Source organism: Mustelus asterias, chromosome 12, assembly GCF_964213995.1.
Source record: "Mustelus asterias chromosome 12, sMusAst1.hap1.1, whole genome shotgun sequence".
Taxonomy (NCBI): domain Eukaryota; kingdom Metazoa; phylum Chordata; class Chondrichthyes; order Carcharhiniformes; family Triakidae; genus Mustelus; species Mustelus asterias.
Window position 1 is genome coordinate 63097676 of NC_135812.1, and position 20917 is coordinate 63118592.

Genomic DNA, 20917 nt, shown 5'->3' on the forward strand with positions numbered 1-20917 from the left:
GCCCAATTCGTCCATACTGACCAGGTTTCCTAAATTGAACTCGTCCCATTTGCCTGCGTTTGGTTGATCAGTCCAGTGCATGGTCTGCCGAATCTGCTGCATGCGGGGCAGATGGTCCCGGAGGGTTGGGCAGATGAGGTGTTTGGAAGTTTGTGCTTTGATGCCTCGACTTTGCCTTTGCACAGTTCCAACGACATCTCGATGTGTCAGTGCCTTGTCAAATAAACCTATATTTTGGTCGGTCACAAGCCAGGGACTCCCGTCAATCAACAGGGATATTTTGAGGACATCGCTAAGGAATTTCCAGTGTCTTCCTGGGAGTATCTTGCCATGACTGAAGTAGAGCAGTTACTTCGTAACTAAATGGAATAAAAGGAATAGAATATAAAGGTAAGGAAGTATTGTTGCAACTATACAAGGCATTGGTGAGGCTGCACCTGGAGTATTTGTGCACAGTTTTGGTCCCCGTATTTGAGGAAGGATGTGGTGGCATTGGAGACAGTTCAGAGGAGGTTCACTAGATTGATTCCAGAGATGAAGGGTTTGTCGTATGAAGAGAAATTGAACAGTTTAGGCCTATACTCTCTAGAATTTAGAAGAATGAGGGGAGATCAAATTGAGGTATTCCAAGATGATAAAAGGTATGGATAAAGTAGACGTGGAGTGGTGCTTCTGCTGGTGGGGCATTCTAGGACAAGAGGTCATAGTCTTAGGATAAGGGGTAGGAAATTTAAAACAGAGTTGAGGAGAAACTACTTCTCCCAGAGGGTTGTGAATCTGTGGAATTTGCTACCCCAAAGTGCAGTGGATGCTGGGACAGTGAGTAAATTTAAGGGGGAGTTAGATGGATTTTTAGTTGGTAATGGGTTGAAAGGTTATGGGGGGAAGGCAGGAAAATGGGATGAGGAGCATATGGGATGAGGAGCATATGGGATGAGGATCAAATGGCGGAGTGGACTCGATGGGCCGATTGGCCTAATTCTGCTCCTAAATCTTATGAACTTATAAATGGACATTTATTGTCTTAAAATCTTTCCAATCTCCTACTGGACCAAGCTTGAAAAAAGGCAACACAAGAAACAATTTAAAAATACTATGTCAAGACAAAAAGGGAGTATACTGTTGTATCTGTAATTTTTCATGTTTCTATCTTTTTAGGGTGACCTGTTTTGGACTTTTCGATCTCAATATAAATAAAAATCAGGAGAGTTGTAATCATTTTATACTACCTCATCAAGTCAAATATCTACCACTTCATATATTGAGGCTGAATGATTGCAATTTATGTGATTTCCGATCAGTTCCTTCACTTGATAACTTTCAAATATGAATTGATTTGATATGATTTGATGATTTATTATTGTCACGTATTGGGCTACAGTGGAAAGTATTGTTTCTTGTACACTATACGGACAAAGCATACCGTTCATAGAGTACATAGGGGAGAAGGAAAGGAGAGGGTGCAGAATATAGTGTTACAGTCATACCTAGGGTGTGGAGAAGGATCAACCTAATATAAGGTAGGTCCATTCAAAAGTCTGATGGCAGCACGGAAGACCATAAGACCATAAGACATAGGAGCGGAAGTAAGGCCATTCGGCCCATCGAGTCCACTCCACCATTCAATCATGGTTGATTTCAACTCCATTTACCCGCTCTCTCCCCATAGCCCTTAATTCCTCGAGAAATCAATTTCTGTCTTGAAGACGCTCAACGTCTCGGCCTCCACAGCCCTCTGTGGCAATGAATTCCACAGACCTACCACCCTCTGGCTGAAGAAATTTCTCCACATCTCTGTTCTAAAGTGACTCCCTTTTATTCTAAGGCTGTGCCCCCGCGTCCTAGTCTCCCCTGCTAATGGAAACAACTTCCCTACGTCCATCCTATCTAAGCTGTTCTTGAGTTGGTTAGTGCATTATCTCAGACTTTTATATCTTTTTCCCGATGGAAGAAGGTGGAAGAGAGTATGTCCGGGGTACGTAGGGTCTTTGATTATGCTGGCTGCTTTTCGGAGGCAGTGGGAAGTGTAGATGGAGTCAATGTTTGGGAGGCTGGTTTGGGTGATGGACTGGGCTATGTTCACAGCCCTTTGTAGTTTCTTGCAGTCTTGGACAGAGCAGGACTGTGATACCAAACTGTGATACATCTGGAAAGGATGCTTTCTATGGTGCATCTGTAAAAATTGATGAGAGTCAAGCAGACATGCCAAATTTTTAGCCTTCTGAGAAAGTAGAGATTTTGGTGGGCTTTCTTAATTATATCTTGGCGCGGAGGGACCAGGACAAGATATTTATGATCTGGACACCTAGAAACTTGAAGCTCTCGACCATTTCCACTTCATCCCCATTGATGTAGACAGGGTAATGTCTTCCACTATACCCCTTATACACTTATGAATGTGTGGGTTCCTGAAGTCGATGACTATTTCCTTTGTTTTACTGACATTGAGGGAGAGATTATTGTCGCTGCACCATTCCACCAGATTCTCCATCTCTATCTCTTTCCTGTATTTCATCTCATCATTGTTTGAAATCCGACTCACTATGGTGGTGTCATCAGCAAACTTGAAATGGAATTGGAGTGGAATTTGGCCACACATTCATAAGTGTATAAGGGGTATAGTAATGGGTTGAGGACACAGCCTTGTGGGCACCGGTGTTGAGGATAATCGTGGAGGAGGTGTCGCTGCCTTTCCTTACTGATTGCGATCTGTGGATTAGGAAGTCTAGGATCCAATCACAGAGGGAGGAGCTGTGCCTTAGGCCACAGAGTTTGCAGATAGGTTTTGTAGGAATAATGGCGTTGAAGACTGAGCTGTAGTCAATAAATATGAGTCTGACATAAATGCCTTTGTTATCCAGGTGTTCCAGGGTTGAGTGTTGGGCCAAGCAGATGGTGTCTTCCATGGACCTGTTGCGGATGAGGCGAACTTAGTGGATCCAGGCAATCTGGAAGGCCGGAGATTGTCTGTGCCATGACTAACCTTTCGAAGCACTTCATAATGATGGATGTCAGAGCACCGGGCGATACTCATTGAGGCACGCTGCCTGCCTTTTGTTTGGTACACAGGCATGATGGTTATCTTCTTGGAGCAGGTAGGACCTCAGATCAGTGTATGGAGAGGTTAATGATGTTTGCAAATACCCGCCAGCTGGTCCATGCAGGATCTGAGTGCTCGTCTGGGTACCTCATCCAGTAAGAGGTTTAACAACACCAGGTTAAAGTCCAACAGGTTTATTTGGTAGCAAAAGCCACACAAGCTTTCGGAGCTCTAAGCCCCTTCTAAGAGCTCCGAAAGCTTGTGTGGCCTTTGCTACCAAATAAACCTGTTGGACTTTAACCTGGTGTTGTTAAACTTCTTACTGTGTTTACCCCAGTCCAACGCCGGCATCTCCACATCATGACCTCATCCAGGCCAGTCGCTTTCCATGGGTTAACTTTCAACAAGGCTGATCTGTGATGGTGACTTCAGATACTAGTTCAGCAGAGGCTCCTGGGGTAGAAGATGTTCTCTTGCTGACCTCTTGCTCAAAACGGGCATAAAATGCGTTGAGCTCATTGGGGAGGAGTGCATTGTTCTACATGCCTTCATCTTGTAGCCTGTTATATCTTGCAGATCTTCCCATAATTGGTGGATGTCCGTGTGGCGAGCTTGGGACTCTTGCTTGGTCCGGTACTGTCTCTTGGCATCTTTGATGGTTTTCCATAGATTGTATCTGGATTTCTAGGTCAGGGTCACCCACCTCAAACTTGGACTTCAGCAAGCAATCCCTATTCATCCATGATTTCCAGTTGGGAAACACGTGGATTTGCTTCTTTGGCTCACAGTGTTCTATGCACTTACGAATGAAGTCTGTTACTTAAGTGGCGTACTCGTTTAGGCAGGTCATTGAGTTCTTAAATATTGATGACTTAGAAAACATTTTTAAACACAGAGTAACGCACTTGGGTGCAAATTTAACACCAGTCAATATGGCAAGACCTCATTCGCTGAGATTCTGTGAAACCTGGGATGTTTGAAGCAATTTGATAGTATTCCAAAGATATGCAGGTTAGGTGGATTGGCCATACTAAATTGCGCCTTAATGTCCAAAGATGTGTAGGTTAGGTGGATTAGCCATAGTAAATGTGTAGTGTTACAGGGATAAGATGGAGGGGAGGGCGTGGGTGGGATGCTCTTTCGGAGAGTCAGTGCAGACTCGGTGGACTGGATGGCCTCTTCTGCATTGTAGGGATTCTATGGTTCAATGGTTGCAATGGAATTCAAAGTGGCCCATCAAAAGGAGTTTTGAGTAAGCCATCCAACTCCCTACTAACCCCCTCCCTACCATGCGCCCAGTATAAATCCTTATCCAGTCCATTTTCACTTCTGCTTGTTGTTTGCACAATGACACATTCTTTTATTCCCTTTTGAGTGAAAGTGGAATGTTTGAAAGGGTGCAGATCATTATGTGTGAGGAAGAGGGACATCCAGATGTGGCGGCCCATCTGGGACTAAAGACTTTGATAAACAGCAATAAATGTTAAAGTTCGTAAATGAGAAAATCACTCAGAAATGTAATTAACAATAACAAGGATAGTAAGAGACTCCTGGAGGACAGCAACTGACAGGTTCCATGGGAAGGCACATGGCAGATTAAATTTAACTCACAGGTGTGAAGTTAAATGTTTTTTCACAAAGAATGAGGTGAGGTGATTAGAACTGAATGATAGAAGTTTTTTTAAAAATTCTGTTTGCTAAGTTTTAACAACAATCGTAGTCCCATAGAATCCCTACAGTGCAAAAGGAGGCCATTTGGTCCATTGAGTCTGCACCGACTCTCTGAAAGAGCATCTTAACCAGGCCGACCCCTACCCACATAACCCTGCACATTTATCATGGCTAATTCAATTTACCTAGACATCTTTGGATAAGGGGCAATTTAGCATGGCCAATCCACCTAACTTGCATATCTTTGGAGTGTGGGAGGAAACCGGAGCACCCGGAGGAAACCCACGCAGTCACGGGGAGAACTTGCAACCTCCACACAGACAGTCACCCAAGGCCGGAAGTAAACCCAGGACCCTAATTAGGTTTTAAATAGTACATTATGTGAAATTATATCAGGGGATTTTCACAGTAACTTCATTGCAGTGTTAATGTAAGCCTACTTGTGACAATAAATAAATCTAAATCTATATCTATCCTATGCTTGTTTATGATTTTCTTATTCTTTGTCTTTTTGGGACAGGGTGGGTCTTTTCAACTTTTTTTTTCCTTTCTTCCTCTGCATCCTCCTACTTCTCTTTCCTTTTCCCTTTTTTCTCTCTTCCAAATGTAAGTTTATAAAATTATTGCTGGACAGCAAGTTATGCTCTGTACTGTTATTCATTGGGGTAGCACGGTGACACAGTGATGAGCAATGCTGCCTCACAGTGCCAGGGACCCAGATTCGATTCTGGCCACATTCTAACCTGTCCCACAGCACTGATGCTTTATTCACCTGTTTACTGCTATTTGAGATTAGCCTCTGTAGATTCCTTGTCAGCCAATCAGCTCACCGCTTTCCTGTGGTGTCACTTTTCTGATTTTTTTTTTGTTCAGTCGATGCCGTTCATCCCCCCAAGGTCCACCCCCCCAGGTCCATCCCCTCCTTCCAGGTCCACCCCCGCCCCCCCAGCCAGGTCCACCCCCCTCCCAGGTCCACCCCCCACTCCGAGGTCCACCCCCCCGAGGTCCACCCTACCCACCCCCACCCCATCGCACCCCTCATCCCCACCCCCCCCACAGCACCCCCTCCCCCACCCCTCCCACCCCACCCCCTCCCCCATCCCACCCCCTCCCCCACCCCCCCACCCCACCCCCTCCCCCACCCCCACCCCCTCCACCCCCCACCCCCTCCATCCCCCCACCTCCCCCCCACCCCCCCATCCCCCCTCCACCCCCCAACCCCCCTGCACCCCCCCACCCTCCCTCCACCACTCCCACCCCCACCCCCCCTCCACCCCCCCACTCCCCCTCCACCTCCCCCAACCCCCTCCACCTCCCCCACTTCCCCCCACCCCCCACCCACCCACCCCCCACCCACCCCCCCACCTCCCCCCCCACCACCAACCCCCTCACCTCCCCCCCCACCCACCACCCCCCCCCACCACCCCGCGTCCCCCCCACCCCCCCACCTCCCACCCCCCCCCCACCTCCCCCACCCCCCCCCCCCCCACCCACCCCCCCACTCCATTCACATTGTGTGACCTTTACCAAATGATATAATTTTATGGGTGGTGCAGGAATCGAAAGTCCTGGAGTTGTATTTACATAATTTTTAAGATTGCAGGACAAGACGAGAAGGTTATTAAAAATGCAAATGGGATCCTTGGCATTATTAATAGAGGAATAGAGTACAAAAGCAAGGAAATTACACTGAACATTTACAAAAATGTGGACAGCTCAGCCCAGCATCGTATCCTGGACTCTTGGCTTTGCCTGAGACTGAAGGAAACTGCATATGATCAAAGTTTCCATTTTTATCGCGAGTATCAGCTGGAGTATTGTGGATAACAGCCTTTCGGGCGGATGCCAAGACCTTGGAGAGGGTGCAGAAGAGATTTACTGGCACGGTGAAATAAGGATGAGGGATTTCAGTTATGTGCAATGACCAGAGAGGCTGACACATTTTCCTTAGAACAGAGAAGTTTTAGGAGGAGATTTGATAAAGTTGTCCAACATCATGAATGGTTTTGAAAGAGTGAGTGAGGAACTGTTACCCCCAGTAGAAGGGTTGACAGCCATGGGACACAGAGTTAAAGAGCTAGAGGCAAAATGCGGAAACATTTTTTTTTACACGGTGAGTTAATATGGTCTGGAATGCACTGCCTGAAAAAGCAGTTGGAGTAGAGTCAGTGGTACCATTCAATGGAGAACTGGATAAAAACATGAAGGGTAAAGAATGACTGGATTCTGGGGAAGTGTAGGGGTTGTGGGATTAATTGGAAAGTTCTACCAAATAACCCATGCAGGCACAATGGGCCGTATGACCATTTTCTGTGTTGTATCATTCAATTCTGTAATTTCTTGTCTTCCATCTTTTGGGAATGTCTCCACCTCAATGGCTTATGCTGACCAATTGGAAGAATCAGATCATTTTAGATATTTTGTTCTATGAAGCATGAAGCTCTTAACTCTGAGACTGCTTGGAAAAGGGGAAGCAGTAAACAGTTGTTGGGTCATGTAGCTGATATACTGTACAAAGGCGTGCATGTTCATAAGTAACATGTAGCTGTTTCTGGCTTGGATATTATTAGAATGACATTAGTTGGATCACATGACACTCAGAGAGGGAGAAACCAAGGTTGGTATTTGGGAAAGGGTTCAACCCAGCTGTGTTGAAATGACTGGCTCAGCTTTTAGCTATTAAAACACTTTCTGAGAACTCATTTGGTGTGCGGCTCACCAGAAGGTGTGAAGAATGAAGCTTTGAATGTGGACAGACAAAGGTTTTTAGCTGACACACTTGGGAATATTAGCTTAGTCTGGAACAACATACAAAGCCCTATGATCATCTTTTTTACACTTGGATCAGCTTTAACTGTAAGTGAATCTCTCAATTCAAAGTGGTTTTAAAACATTACTGTGTACTTGTAGGTCTGATGAATGATTTGATTAGATCCAAAATAGTTCTAATTCAAAAATGACATAAGGAATTGTTTTGCTGTTTTCTAAGAAAAATCTCTTTATTGTTTAGGGAAAAATGATCAACTATTTGACAGAGATCAGAGGGATTAAAATATACATATCAGACTTAAAAATTGCAACTGGACACTTGTTTAGCCAGTGAAGCAGAACAGCGGCATGTTACAGATAACCAAACTCTAAAATCATTGCTAAGTAACACATTTATGTTGCACATATCACACAGGATAACTCTGATAAAGAAAGAATATTCTTGCATTTACGTAGCACTTTTCTCGACCTCCTGATGTCCCAACGCACTTTTCAATTTATTTAGTGCTTTTGAAGTGTAGAGTCGCTTTTGCGTTGTAAGAAAAATAGCTAGCTAACTTGTGATCAGCGAGTTCCTACAAGCTGCAATAAGAAGGGAGCTGGTGCTGTGGTGGTATTGTCACTAGACTAGTAAACCAGAGACTCAGGGTAATCCTGTGGGGATTTGAATTCAAATCCCACCATGACAGATGGTGAAATTTGACTTCAGCTTTAAAAAAAAGCAATAAAAAGAGTGATTGTGGTGTGTGGTATTGTCACTAGATTAGTAACTCAGAAACTCATGGTAATCCTCTGAGGGCTTGAGTTCAAATTCCGCCATGGCCGATGGTGAAATTTGACTTCAGTTTTTAAAAAAAATCTGGAATTGAGAGCCAAGGCCTCCACACATTCCAAAATCTCTGTTTAATTATATCATTCTTTGAAAGTTTTGGGTTTCAGGTTCACTTAGAAGTTCAATTCTCTAAGTTGAGACTCTTTGCAGGATTAAAGGAGTTTTGCACTGTTGAATGTACAGTCCTCTGGATATTAAACATAGGTCCCTGTTAAAGATCCCGTGGCATTGTTTTGTATCTTCTTCTCTCACCAACACAAATTAAATAGTCATTTTCTTTGTGATTCTTGATGTATGCAAAATGGTTGCCTTATCTAACTACATGCAGCAGTCACTGCACTGCTAAGTAACTCATCACATTCAGATGATTCTGAATGATGTGCTATTTAACTACAAATCCTTATTCTTTTTTAATTGAGAACAGCTGGTAATACAAAAAAAATCTCTAATAACCTCACAGAGCATAACTCTACAATCTGTGCACCTATTTAATTCCCATTTAATCTTCAGTGAAGCGGCGTTGGTTTGACTTAAGTGGGCTACTGCTGCCACAGGTGCGATCTTTTTGGACTGGTATTTACACTGGACTGTACCAATAACTTGGGTGTCTGGTCCAGGATCATAACACAGACACCAGGCTCCTAAAGCAACTGTTCAACTTAGTTATGGCAAGGGACTCCCGAGGGGAAAATTTTAGAGATGTTCTCAAAGCATCCCTGAGGAGGTCAAACATACTCACTGGCTCATGGGTGGCCCTGGCTTGTGACCAAACAAAATGGAGAATGTTCATCAGGAAAGCACCGAATACATCAAGAGATTTTATCAGGAACATGCAGAGGCAAAGTCGAAGCATCAGAAAGAGCGCACAAATCTCTAAACAACTCATCCATTTGACCCTTCAAATGCCACCTGCCCTACATGTGTCAGAGTCTGCAAATCACATGTTGGATTTATCAAACATCTCAGAACGCATCAAACTGGAGTGGAAGCAAGTCATCCTCGCTGCTGAGGGACTGTGGAAGAAGACAGATTATGTGTGTAAGGCTCATTAAAACCAAGTGCACTTATTTCCACTGCCATAATATTGCCCTTGCCTCAACCATCTCCTGATGATACTGCTCCAATAATCTCTTGGCTGATTTCCTAGCATTCATCCACTATAAACCTGAATGTGTCCACCTCAGACCCCAAGTCCCATCATCCTTTACTTTCCTACCTAGGCTGATTCACTAATGCCTTGATTTTAAAATTCTCATTCTCATGTTCAAATCCCTCCATGGCCCTGCCCACACCTGTCTCTATAACATTCTGCAGTCCTATAATCCTCCAGGAACTTGCATTTCTCTAACTTCAACCTATTGTGCATCCCCATTCCTCCTCCTGTCTATCCTCTGGAATTTTGTCCATCCGATTCCAATTCTCTTCCCACACATAATGGTACACTAAGGCAGACTTTCATCTGTTTCCTTAGCTAGTAATTCCCGGAACTGGTTGCTAGTCTGTCGCCAGGGGCTTACAGCTTGAGGAACGCCACTCCACATCAAGTGTAGCTGACCAGGTGTCTTTCCCACTTTTACCACCCGCCATCGGCATGTTAGAAGGAATTACAGATTGATGCTCTTAATCTGTTTGGCCGCGTTATGAATGATCTCCCTTGGCCACCAAGCTCTGGGGTGGGACTCGAACCCAAGCTTCTGGCTCAGAGGCAGGAACGCTACCCATTGCATCACAAGAGCTCCAAATTTTGTCCATAATTCTCTGTAATTCACCACCTTTTTCTCTTCCTTACAACCAACTTCCCCAATCAAGCTTGTGGTCACCTGCCTCCCTTGGTTCAGTGTCAAATTCCATCTGTTTCTTGCTATATAAATGCAAATTGTTGATTTTTATTCTAGTAGTTTTGAAGCCCCCATACCCTGACTTGAGAGCTTGGGCATAAATTCAGATGCTCAGTGCTGATTAACAAAGGGAATCTTGAAAGGGAGCCCTGTTTTTAAAATCCAGTTTTTTTTGTTGGGTAGCCTTTTCTTGAAACAGGTCCACGCAGCTGTTTGTGCTTACATTTTTTTACCCTACATTCATTATTCTCATGTTGGAACCTGAAATGTGACATCAAGTGAGAGTCTATGAATATGTAATCCAATTGTTTCATTATGAAATTATAATTCCCCTGTAAGAACCTATAGATTATAGACCAAGTTGTGTGAATGTTCCTCCAAAGAGCAAAGAACAGTACAGCACAGGAACAGGCCCTTCGGCCCACCAAGTCTCATGAACTGAAATTCACCGAAGTCTGGTGAACTGGAGCGGCAACAATAATCTCTCCCTCAGTGTCAACAAAACGAAGGAGATTGTCATCGACTTCCGGAAGCATAAAGGAGAACATGTCCCTGCCTACATCAATGGGGACGAAGTAGAAAGGGTCGAGAGCTTCAAGTTTTTAGGTATCCAGATCACCAACAACCTGTCCTGGTCCCCCCCATGCCGACACTATAGTTAAGAAAGCCCAACAACGGCTCTACTTTCTCAGAAGACTGAGGAAATTTGGCATGTCAGCTACGACTCTCACCAACTTTTACAGATGCACCATAGAAAGCATTCTTTCATAGAAATCATAGAAACCCTACAGTGCAGAAGGAGGCCATTCGGCCCATCGAGTCTGCACCGACCACAATCCCACCCAGGCCCTACCCCCACATATTTACCCACTAATCCCTCTAACCTACTGATGCGCTTCTCAAACACGAGGCCAGATGCTCGGGAAATAAAAGGCTTTTATTTACTGTAATGAAGCAGCCAATAATTATATACACTATCCCAGACTGAAGGGGTCCCAGCCAGAGCAGGGACTTTTATACCTCTCCCAGGAGGCGGAGCCCGACTGGGATGTACCACAACACTACAGTACAAAGGTGTAACAACCCCACCCTAACCCCAACAGCAACAAGTAGCACAACCCAACAGTAACATATGTATATCCTTGTAGTACTGGCCAGACCCTGGCTCAGTACTATCCAGTGGGAACCAACGATGGTTCACCACATTCACCCCTCCTTTGAGAACAAAGGCCGGCGGGGTACAAAACAGAATAAAGTGTCATCAGTCTATAAGTTCAGACGGTCAGGGGGACCGCACCGTCATTGTGACCTCCTCAATACTGGCGGTGACACCGGAGTAGGCACTTGCGGTGGCATTCTCCCCAAGGCGGCGTCCAGCTGTTCTTCCACGGACTCACAGGCCGATTGACCTTGAGGTGACGGTAGTCCATGGGGTCCTGACACGCCCTGCAGTGGTGACCATCTTCTGGGCTCAGGCAAGCTGTACACGGGAGTAAAAGGGTTAAGCAATGGTCCCGATGCTGCCCGCGCCGTGTCCGGGGGAGAAACAAGAGTTAAGGGGTTTGTAACAGGGGGTATGGGAGCGACAGGGGTTTCTACGTCCCCTGCTGGCGCCAGGTCTCAGATCGAGACCGTGTCCTCTCGCCCGTCAGGGTATGCCACATAGGCATACTGAGGGTTGGCGTGGAGGAGATGGACCTGTTCGACCAACGGGTCAGACTTGCGGGCCCTTACATGTCCCCGCAGGAGGACGGGTCCTGAGTACGTCAACCAAGACGGTAATGAGTTCCCCGAGGAAGACTTCCGAGGGAATGAGAACATCCTCTCGTGGGGAGTAGCATTGGTTGCCGTACACAGGAGGGAGCGAATAGAATGGAGCGCATCAGGGAGCACCTCTTGCCAACGGGAGACTGGAAGACTTTTTGACTTCAACGCCAGTAAGACAGCCTTCCAGACTGTAGCATTCTCACGTTCCACCTGTCTGTTACCCCTAGGGTTGTAGCTCATGGTCCTACTAGAGGCAATCCCGTATGAGAGCAGGAATTGCCTCAAGTCATCGCTCATGAACGACGAGCCCCTGTCGCTATGGATGTAGCCGGGGTACCCGAACAGGGTAAAGAGATCACGGAATGCCTTGATAACCGTGGCAGCGGATGTATCAGAGCAGGGAACAACAAAAGGGAACCGAGAGTACTCGTCAATGATATTGAGGAAGTACACATTCCGATCTATTGAGGGAAGGGGGCCCTTAAAATCGACACTCAGTCTCTTGAAGGGACGAGTGGCCTTGACTAAATGTGCCCGGTCAGGTCGGTAAAAGTGCGGTTTGCATTCCGCGCAAACCCGACAGCTTCTTGTTACTGACCTGATGTCCTCCACCGAGTAGGGCAGGTTGCGGACTTTTATAAAGTGGTAGAGCCGAGTGACCCCAGGATGGCACAGGTCATTATGGAGAGCCTGCAAACGGTCCTCCTGTATACTGGCGCATGTTCCACGCGAGAGGGCATCCGAGGGCTCATTGAGTTTCCCTGGACGGTACATGATGTCGTAGTTATAGGTGGAGAGTTCAATTCTCCACCGCAAGATCTTGTCATTCTTGATCTTGCCCCTCTGCGTGTTGTTAAACATGAACGCCACGGACCGCTGGTCCGTGATCAGGGTGAACCGTTTTCCCGCCAAGTAATGGCGCCAGTGCCTGACGGCCTCCACAATGGCCTGGGTCTCCTTTTCCACCGCTGAATGCCGAATTTCGCGGCCTTGGAGGGTGCGGGAAAAAAATGCGACGGGCCTGCCCGCCTGGTTAAGTGTGGCGGCCAGGGTGAAATCAGATGCATCGCTCTCCACCTGAAAGGGGATGGACTCGTCAACAGCGTGCATCGTAGCTTTCGCGATGTCGACTTTCAATTTATCGAAGGCCAATCGGGCCTCTGGCGTTAGGGGAAAAGTCGTGGACTTAATGAGCGGACGGGCTTTGTCCGCGTAATTGGGAACCCACTGCGCATAATAAGAGAAGAAGCCTAAGCATCTTCTCAGTGCTTTTGCACTAGCGGGCAAGGGAAGTTCAGAAAGGGGGCGCATACGGTCTGGATCAGGGCCAATGACCCCGTTTTCCACCACGTATCCTAGGATGGCTAAACAGCGCGTACGAAACACACACTTCTCCCTGTTGTAGGTCAAGTTCAGGTGAGATGCAGTGCGTAGGAAGTTCAGGAGATTCGTGTCGTGGTCCTGCTGGTCATGGCCGCAGTTGGTGACATTATCCAGGTACGGGAAGGTAGCCCGCAGCCCGTTCTGGTCCACCATTCGGTCCATAGCACGCTGGAAGACCGAGACTCCATTGGTGACACCAAAGGGAACCCTGAGAAAGTGATACAAGCGACCATCTGCCTCAAAAGCCGTGTATTGTCGGTCCTCTGGGCGAATGGGGAGTTGGTGGTAGGCAGACTTGAGGTCTATGGTGGAGAACACCCGGTACTGCGCAATCTGATTGACCATATCAGATATGCGCGGGAGAGGATACGCATCCAGCTGCGTATATCGATTAATGGTCTGACTGTAGTCAATGACCATCCGGGGTTTGTTCCCGCTCTTGACCACCACGACCTGCGCTCTCCACGGACTAGCTCTGGGTTGTATGATCCTTTCTTTGAGGAGCCACTGAACCTCAGATCGAATGAAGATCCGATCCTCAGTGCTGTAACGCCTACTTTTAGTCGCGATGGGCTTGCAGCCTGGCACAAGATTCTGGAACAAGGAGGGTGTGGTGATCTTCAGCGTCGAGAGGCTACAGGCGGGGCATGTTGGGCAATTTGGAGGCTGCTGCTGTTTTCCCACTGCCAGTGAAGGGAGTGGCCCACCGTACTGTAGGGTTACACTCCTCAAGTGGACCATGAAGTTTAGTCCGAGAAGTATTGGCGCGCAAAGATACGGCAACACTAGGAGCTTGAAACGCTCGTAAACTGTGCCTTGCACCTTCAAAGTTACCACGCAACTCCCTAGCACGGTGACAGACCGGGACCTCGATGCCATAGAGATTGTCTGTTTGGCAGGTTGAATCTGGAGTCCACACCGCTTCACAGTGTCTGGGTGGATAAAGCTCTCAGTGCTCCCGCTGTCAAACAGACAATAAATCACGTGGTCATTTACCTGGATATTCATCATAGATTTGTCAAGTCTATGAGGCTTGGCCTGGTCCAGGATGATCGATGCCACCGTTGGTTCATGAGCGCCACTGCAGGCAGCTGAAATCGATGAGGAGGACCCCTGCTAGTCGTTCGCGGTCAGTGCTGACCAACATGGCCGCTCCCATGAGTCGCACGTGGGTGATGGCACCAAACTCAGCGACCCCTGGTGGTCACACACCTCCGACTCCGTCGACCGTAATGGCGTCGTCCTGGCCTCGCACGTGGATGAACCCCTCGATGACTTCGACGACGAAGACCCGAGCTCTGAAGAATCGCAGGCCGCACTGCCGTTCCTAGGTTTAGATCGGCACACTTTTGAATAGTGCCCTTTCTTACCGCCTGCGGTGCACAACACAGCCTTAGCGGGACACCGTTGCCAAGCATGCTTCGCTCCCCCACAGAAGTAGCACCGCGGGCCGCCCGGAGCTGCTGCCGTCGTCTAGCCCGAGTGTGAGCACGCCATTACGCAGCATTTCGAACCCGAGGGACGAGGAGGGATTGGCGACTGCTCCTGCCACGTTGTCTCCACATGGTCCTCCGGATATAACACTAAGCTTTTGGAGGCCGTCTCGAGCATCTCCGCTAGCTCGATTGCCTGGGTAAGGTTAAGGTTACCCTTCTCCAATAGTTTAAGTCGAATGTACGACGATCCGACTCCCGCCACAAACGCATCTCGGGCGAGGTCGTTCATGCTCTAATCAGCTGACACAGCTTTGCAGTTACAGCCCCTGGCTAGCTGTAGGAGCTCGTTCGCATATTCCTCCATCGTTTCGCCAGACTGCCGTCATCGAGTGGCTAGGAGGTAACGAGCGTGTATTTCATTGGGTGGTTTGATATAACGCTTCTTCAGAAGCTCGAGGGCCTTAGTATAATCGGTGGCCGCACGGATCGCGAGGTAGAATTTGTCGCTTACCCTCGCATGGAGGACCCGGAGTCTGTCATCATCTGTGGTGACCGCTGCGGAGGCTGCCAGGTAGTCTTCGAAGCACTTCAGCCAGTGGTCGAAGGTGTTAGAAGCGCCCACCGCACGTGGATCTAGTGTAAGGCGTTCCGGCTCCAGGATCTGCTCCATACTCTCTTTTTTTTTCTCTTCGACGAGAGTTTAACAACAGTAAATAAAATTGATGCGCTTCTCAAACACGAGGCCAGATGCTCAGGAAACAAAAGGCTTTTATTTACTGTAATGAAGCAGCCAATAATTATATACACTATCCCAGACTGAAGGGGTCCCAGCCAGAGCAGGGACTTTTATACCTCTCCCAGGAGGCGGAGCCCGACTGGGATGTACCACAACACTACAGGACAAAGGTGTAACAACCCCACCCTAACCCCAACAGCAACAAGTAGCACAACCCAACAGTAACATATGTACATCCTTGTAGTACTGGCCAGCCCCTGGCTCAGTACTATCCAGTGGGAACCAACGATGGTTCACCACACCTACGCATCCCAGGACTCTAAGGGGCAATTTTTAACCTGGCCAATCAACCTAACCCACACATCTTTGGACTGTGGGAGGAAACCAGAGCACCCGGAGGAAACCCACGCAGACACGAGGAGAATGTGCAAACTCCACACAGACAGTGACCCAAGCCGGGAATCGAACCCAGGACCCTGGAGCTGTGAAGCAGCAGTGCTAACCACTGTGCTACCGTGCCGCCCCTGGTTGTATCACAGCTTGGTATGGTTCCTGCTCTGCCCAAGACCGCAAGGAACTACAAAAGGTCGTGAATGTAGCCCAATCCATCATGCAAACCAGCCTCCCATCCATTGACTCTGTCTACACTTCCCACTGCCTCGGAAAAGCAGCCAGCATAATTAAGGATACCACGCATCCCGGACATTCTCTCTTCCACCTTCCGTCGGGAAAAAGATACAAAAGTCTGAGGTCACGTACCAACCGACTCAAGAACAGCTTCTTCCCTGCTGCTGTCAGACTTTTGAATGGACTTACCTTGCATTAAGTTGATCTTTCTCTACACCCTAGCTATGACTGTAACACTACATTCTGCATTTGTTTCCTTCTCTATGAACGGTATGTTTTGTCTGTATAGCGTGCAAGAAACAATACTTTTCACTGTATACTAATACATGTGACAATAATAAATCAAATCAAATCAAAAAAGTCTGTGCTGACACAGATGCCTCTCTAATCTAATATTTTCTTGATTCTATGTGGTCCATATCCCTCTATTTCCTGCCTATTCATGAATCTATCCAGATACCTCTTCAACGTTGTTATGGAATCTGCTTCCACCACCTCCTCCGGCAGCGCATTCCAGGCATTCATCACCCACTGTGTGAAAAACGTTCCCCTTAAATCTCTTTGAAACTTTCCCCCTCTTACTTTCAACCTATGCCTCTGAGCAATTGACCCTTCTATCCTGGGAAAAAGACTCTGACTATCCACTCTGTCCAAGCCTGCCATAATTTTGTAAATCTCTATCAGGCCCCCACCTCATCCTCCGCGCTCCAATGAAAACAATCCAAGTTTGTTCAACCTTTCTTCATAGTCCATATCCTCCAAACCAGGCAACATTCTGGTAAATCTCTTCTGCACCCTTTCCAATGCATCAATATCCTTCCGCTAGTGTGGCAACCAGAAGTGTACACAATACTCCAAATGCAGCCTAACCAAAGTCTTATACAGCTGCAACATGATTTTCCAATTCCTATACTCAACGCCCCGACTGATGAAGACCAGCATGCCATATGCTGGGCGGCACGGTGGCGCAGTGGTTAGCACTGCTGCTTCACAGCTCCAGGGTCCCGGGTTCGATTCCCGGCTCGGGTCACTGTCTGTGTGGAGTTTGCACATTCTCCTCGTGTCTGCGTGGGTTTCCTCCGGGTGCTCCGGTTTCCTCCCACAGTCCAAAAATGTGCGGGTTAGGTTGATTGGCCAGGTTTAAAATTGCCCCTTAGAGTCCTGGGATGTGTAGGTTAGAGGGATTAGCGGGTAAAATATGTGGGGGTAGGGCCTGGGTGGGATTGTGGTCGGTGCAGACTCGATGGGCCGAATGGGCCTCCTTCTGCACTGTAGGGATTCTATGATTTCTATGATATACCTTCTTGACCACCTTGTCCACCTGAGTTGCCACCTTCAGAGAACTGTGGATCTGCACGCCTAGATCCCTCTGTATACTAATATTTCAAAGGGCTCTACCATTTACTGTATACTTTCCTTCTCCCTCCTTTTGTTCCTCAGGATGTACTGTGTGAAGACATATTTTCTTGATCCGTGTGGGCGACACAGTAGTTAGCACTGCGACCTCACAGCGCCAGAGACCCAAGTTCAATTCCCAGCCTTGGGTGACCGTCTGTGTGGAGTTTGCACGTTCTCCCTGTGTCTGCATGGGTTTCCTCCCACAGCCCAAAGATGTGCAGGTTAGGTGGATTGGCCATGGTGAATGCACAGGGTTACAGAGATTTGGCAGAGGGGTGAATCTGGGAGGGATGCTCTTCTGGAGACTCGGTGCAAACTCGATAGGCCGGTTGGCCTCTTTCTGCACTATAGGGATTCTATGATTATGTGGTTCTAAGAAGTGAAAAGTCACTTGCAATTCACAGGCTTTCTTTGCTGACATATTTTGTATTTTTAAACTGAGAAACGTACGTTGAGGGGCAAAATTGTAGTTCAGGACATTATTAAAGATGAAAACATCAAGAGAGAAGTCAAAGTAAATCAGGATATAATGGTGAGTAATGTGAAAGTTAAAGTTTATTAAGTTAGCAGTGGGAATGCCTACACCTCAGGCAGATGGTGATGTGGTGGTAATACCACTAAATTCGTAAACGAGAGGCTCAGACTAATGCTCTGGGGACATGGTTCAAGTTAGCTGGTGGAATTTAAAGTCTGGAATTGAAAGCTAGTCTCAATAATAGTGACTGTGAAATTGTTGATTGTCGTAAAAACCACCTGGTTCACAAGGAAATCTGCCATCCTTACCTGGTGTGGCTACATGTGACACCAGACCCACAACAATGTGGATGACTCTTCACTGCCTTTGCAATGATCTAGTAAGCCGCTCAGTTCAAGGGCAATTACAGATGGACAATAAATGCTGGCCTTGCCAGCAATGCCCATATCCCATGAATGAATAAAAAAAACTAATTGGCATGGTCAATGGTCCCAGTGCTAAATTTGTGGGGTACATTTTTAGGCATTCTTAGTGAATGCAGAAAGTGAACATCAGACCCCTTGATTGTGCAAATTAGGGGACTAATGTCTATTTAAGGCTCCTTTTCAAAATGTGTCACTAATGAGTGGGATAGGACCAGGCACCTGCCTTTGTTCAGGATTCAGCTGCCTGTGTGGATGAAGCAGGGTGAACTAAGAAGGAGAAGAAACTGAGAGAGTTAACAATTTCCACGGTTTTGAGTAGGGTGGGTGTCAATAAGCTGGTGAAGAAAACAATTTTAATACCTGTCTCTCAGGTGTATATAGGGCGGCACGGTAGCACAGTGGCCTCTGAGAGGAAGGAGGAGGTGAGCACCACTGTTCCCACCTAGTACTAGGGAATCCAAGGGGGCAGAGTCTGCTGGCTAGCTCCAGAGGGTGGGAGGGAATTTGTGGGTGTTCGGGGTGGGGAGGGGGGGGGGGCAGTCTGGGGCTACAGGGATGGGGTCATGGCTGATGTGGGCGATCTTGAAGTTTGCTGCTTGTGGTGTTTTAAAGTTCTTAGAGGGCTATGTTATTCTGCTGCCTGTGTCATGGGGTTACAGGGCTGCAGGTCACATGGTGTAGGGGATGGGGTGTGATGAGCAGTCGCTGCCTTATACATTCACTCCCTACACCACAGAAGCACTATAGCAGTAGTGTGCACCATCTACACAATGCATTGCAACAACAGCTGGGGGAGACTGTGGCATTGTGGTATTGTCACTGGACTAACAATTGGGGACCTGGGTTCCAATCCAACCATGGCAAATGGTGGCAATGAACTCAATAAAAAACAATCTGGAATTAAAAATGTCTATGATAACCATGACATTGTTGATTGTCATAAACACTCATCTGGTTCATCTGTAGTTATTTGGATGCCCAATCTATATTGTTAGCTGTTCTCAATAAGATAGCAATTATTGGTCTGGCCGACATGTGACTCCAGACCTGACGCTTAAATTCCTTTGAAATAGCCAAGCAAGTCAGTCAATTCAAGCGCAATTAGAGAATGAATAATAACAACTTTGAGGGCTCCTTTGAAAGCATCTTCCAAACCAGTGAACTCTAATACTTAGAAGAGCAAGGGCAGCAGACACAAAGGAAAACCACCACTGTGACTTCCCCCTCACTAAACAATGATTTGTAGGTATATCACTGGTTTGGATGGTGGGACACTTACAGCTGAGGGGGGCAGGTGGAGGAGGAATGGCTGGAGTCAAGCTGGTCCAGCTCTAAACTTGTAACTGTTGCTGGGTCAAATAACTGGAATGCCCCATCCTTAACTGGGAGTACCTATACATTGAGAGACAGCTCACCACCATCTTCTCACCATTATTGCCAGCTTTGCCAGTGATTTCCATATAGCGTCATAGAGTAATAGAGAAATACAGCACAGAAACAGGCCCTTCAGCCCAACCAGTCCATGCCAACCATGGTACCTCCCCAATTGCCTGCGTTTGGCCCATATCCCTCTGATCCTTTCCCATCCATGTGTTTATCCAAATGCTTTTTAAATGGTGCTATTGAACCTGCCTTAATCACTTTCTCTGGCAGCTCATTCCATTTATGCACCACCCTTTGCGTGAAGAAGATGCTCCACAGGTTCTTTTTAAATCTTTCCCCTCCCATCTTAAACCATGCCCTCTAGTTTTCAATTCCCCTACCTTGGAAAGAAGACTATGTGTGTTCATCCTATCTATGCCCCTCATGATTTGATACACCTTAATAAGGTCACCCTTCATTCTCCTATGTTCCAAGGAATAAAGCTCTAGCATGGCCAACCGTTCCCTATATCTCAGGCCCACTAGTCCTGGCAACATCCTCGTAAATCTTCTTTGCACTCTTTCCAGTTTATCAATGTCTTTCCTATAACAGGGTGACCAAAACTGTGCACACTACTCCAAGTGCAGCCTCATCAACGACTTACATAACTGTAGCATAATGTCTCAACTCCTACACTCAATGCCCTGACTGATGAAGGCCAGTGTGCTAAACGCTTTCTTCACCACTCTGTCTACCTGTGACACCACTTTCAATGAACTATGTACTTGAACTCCTATGTCCCTCTGCTCCTCAACACTCCCCATGGCCCTACATTCACTGTATAAGTTCTATCCTGGCTTGACTTTCCAAAATGCAACACCTCACACTTATCCGTATTGAAATTCATTTGCCAATCCTCGGACCACTTCCCTAACTTACCCGATATCCCCCTGTAATTTTTGATAACCTTCTTCACTATCAACAATACCTCCGAATGTAGTATCATCCGCAAACTTACTAACCATGCCTTGTACATTCACATCCAAATCATTTATATAAATAACGAATAACAAGGGTCCCAACATTGACCCCTGAGTAGTCACAGGCCTCCAATCTGAGAAACAACCTTCGACCATCACCTTCTGCTTCTTACCATCG

The 20917-nt window shown here is 47.0% G+C and overlaps 1 protein-coding gene across 1 annotated transcript in view; it reads left to right on the plus strand.

Moving 5' to 3' along the window:
* Nucleotides 1-7316: 7316 nt before the first annotated feature.
* dhrs7cb (dehydrogenase/reductase (SDR family) member 7Cb) overlaps nt 7317-20917 on the plus strand; it is a 41040-nt gene continuing 27439 nt past the window's right edge. Inside the window, exon 1 of the mRNA XM_078225348.1 lies at nt 7317-7567. The gene's annotated coding sequence lies outside the window, so the exon portion shown is untranslated. The remainder of the gene's footprint in view (nt 7568-20917) is intronic.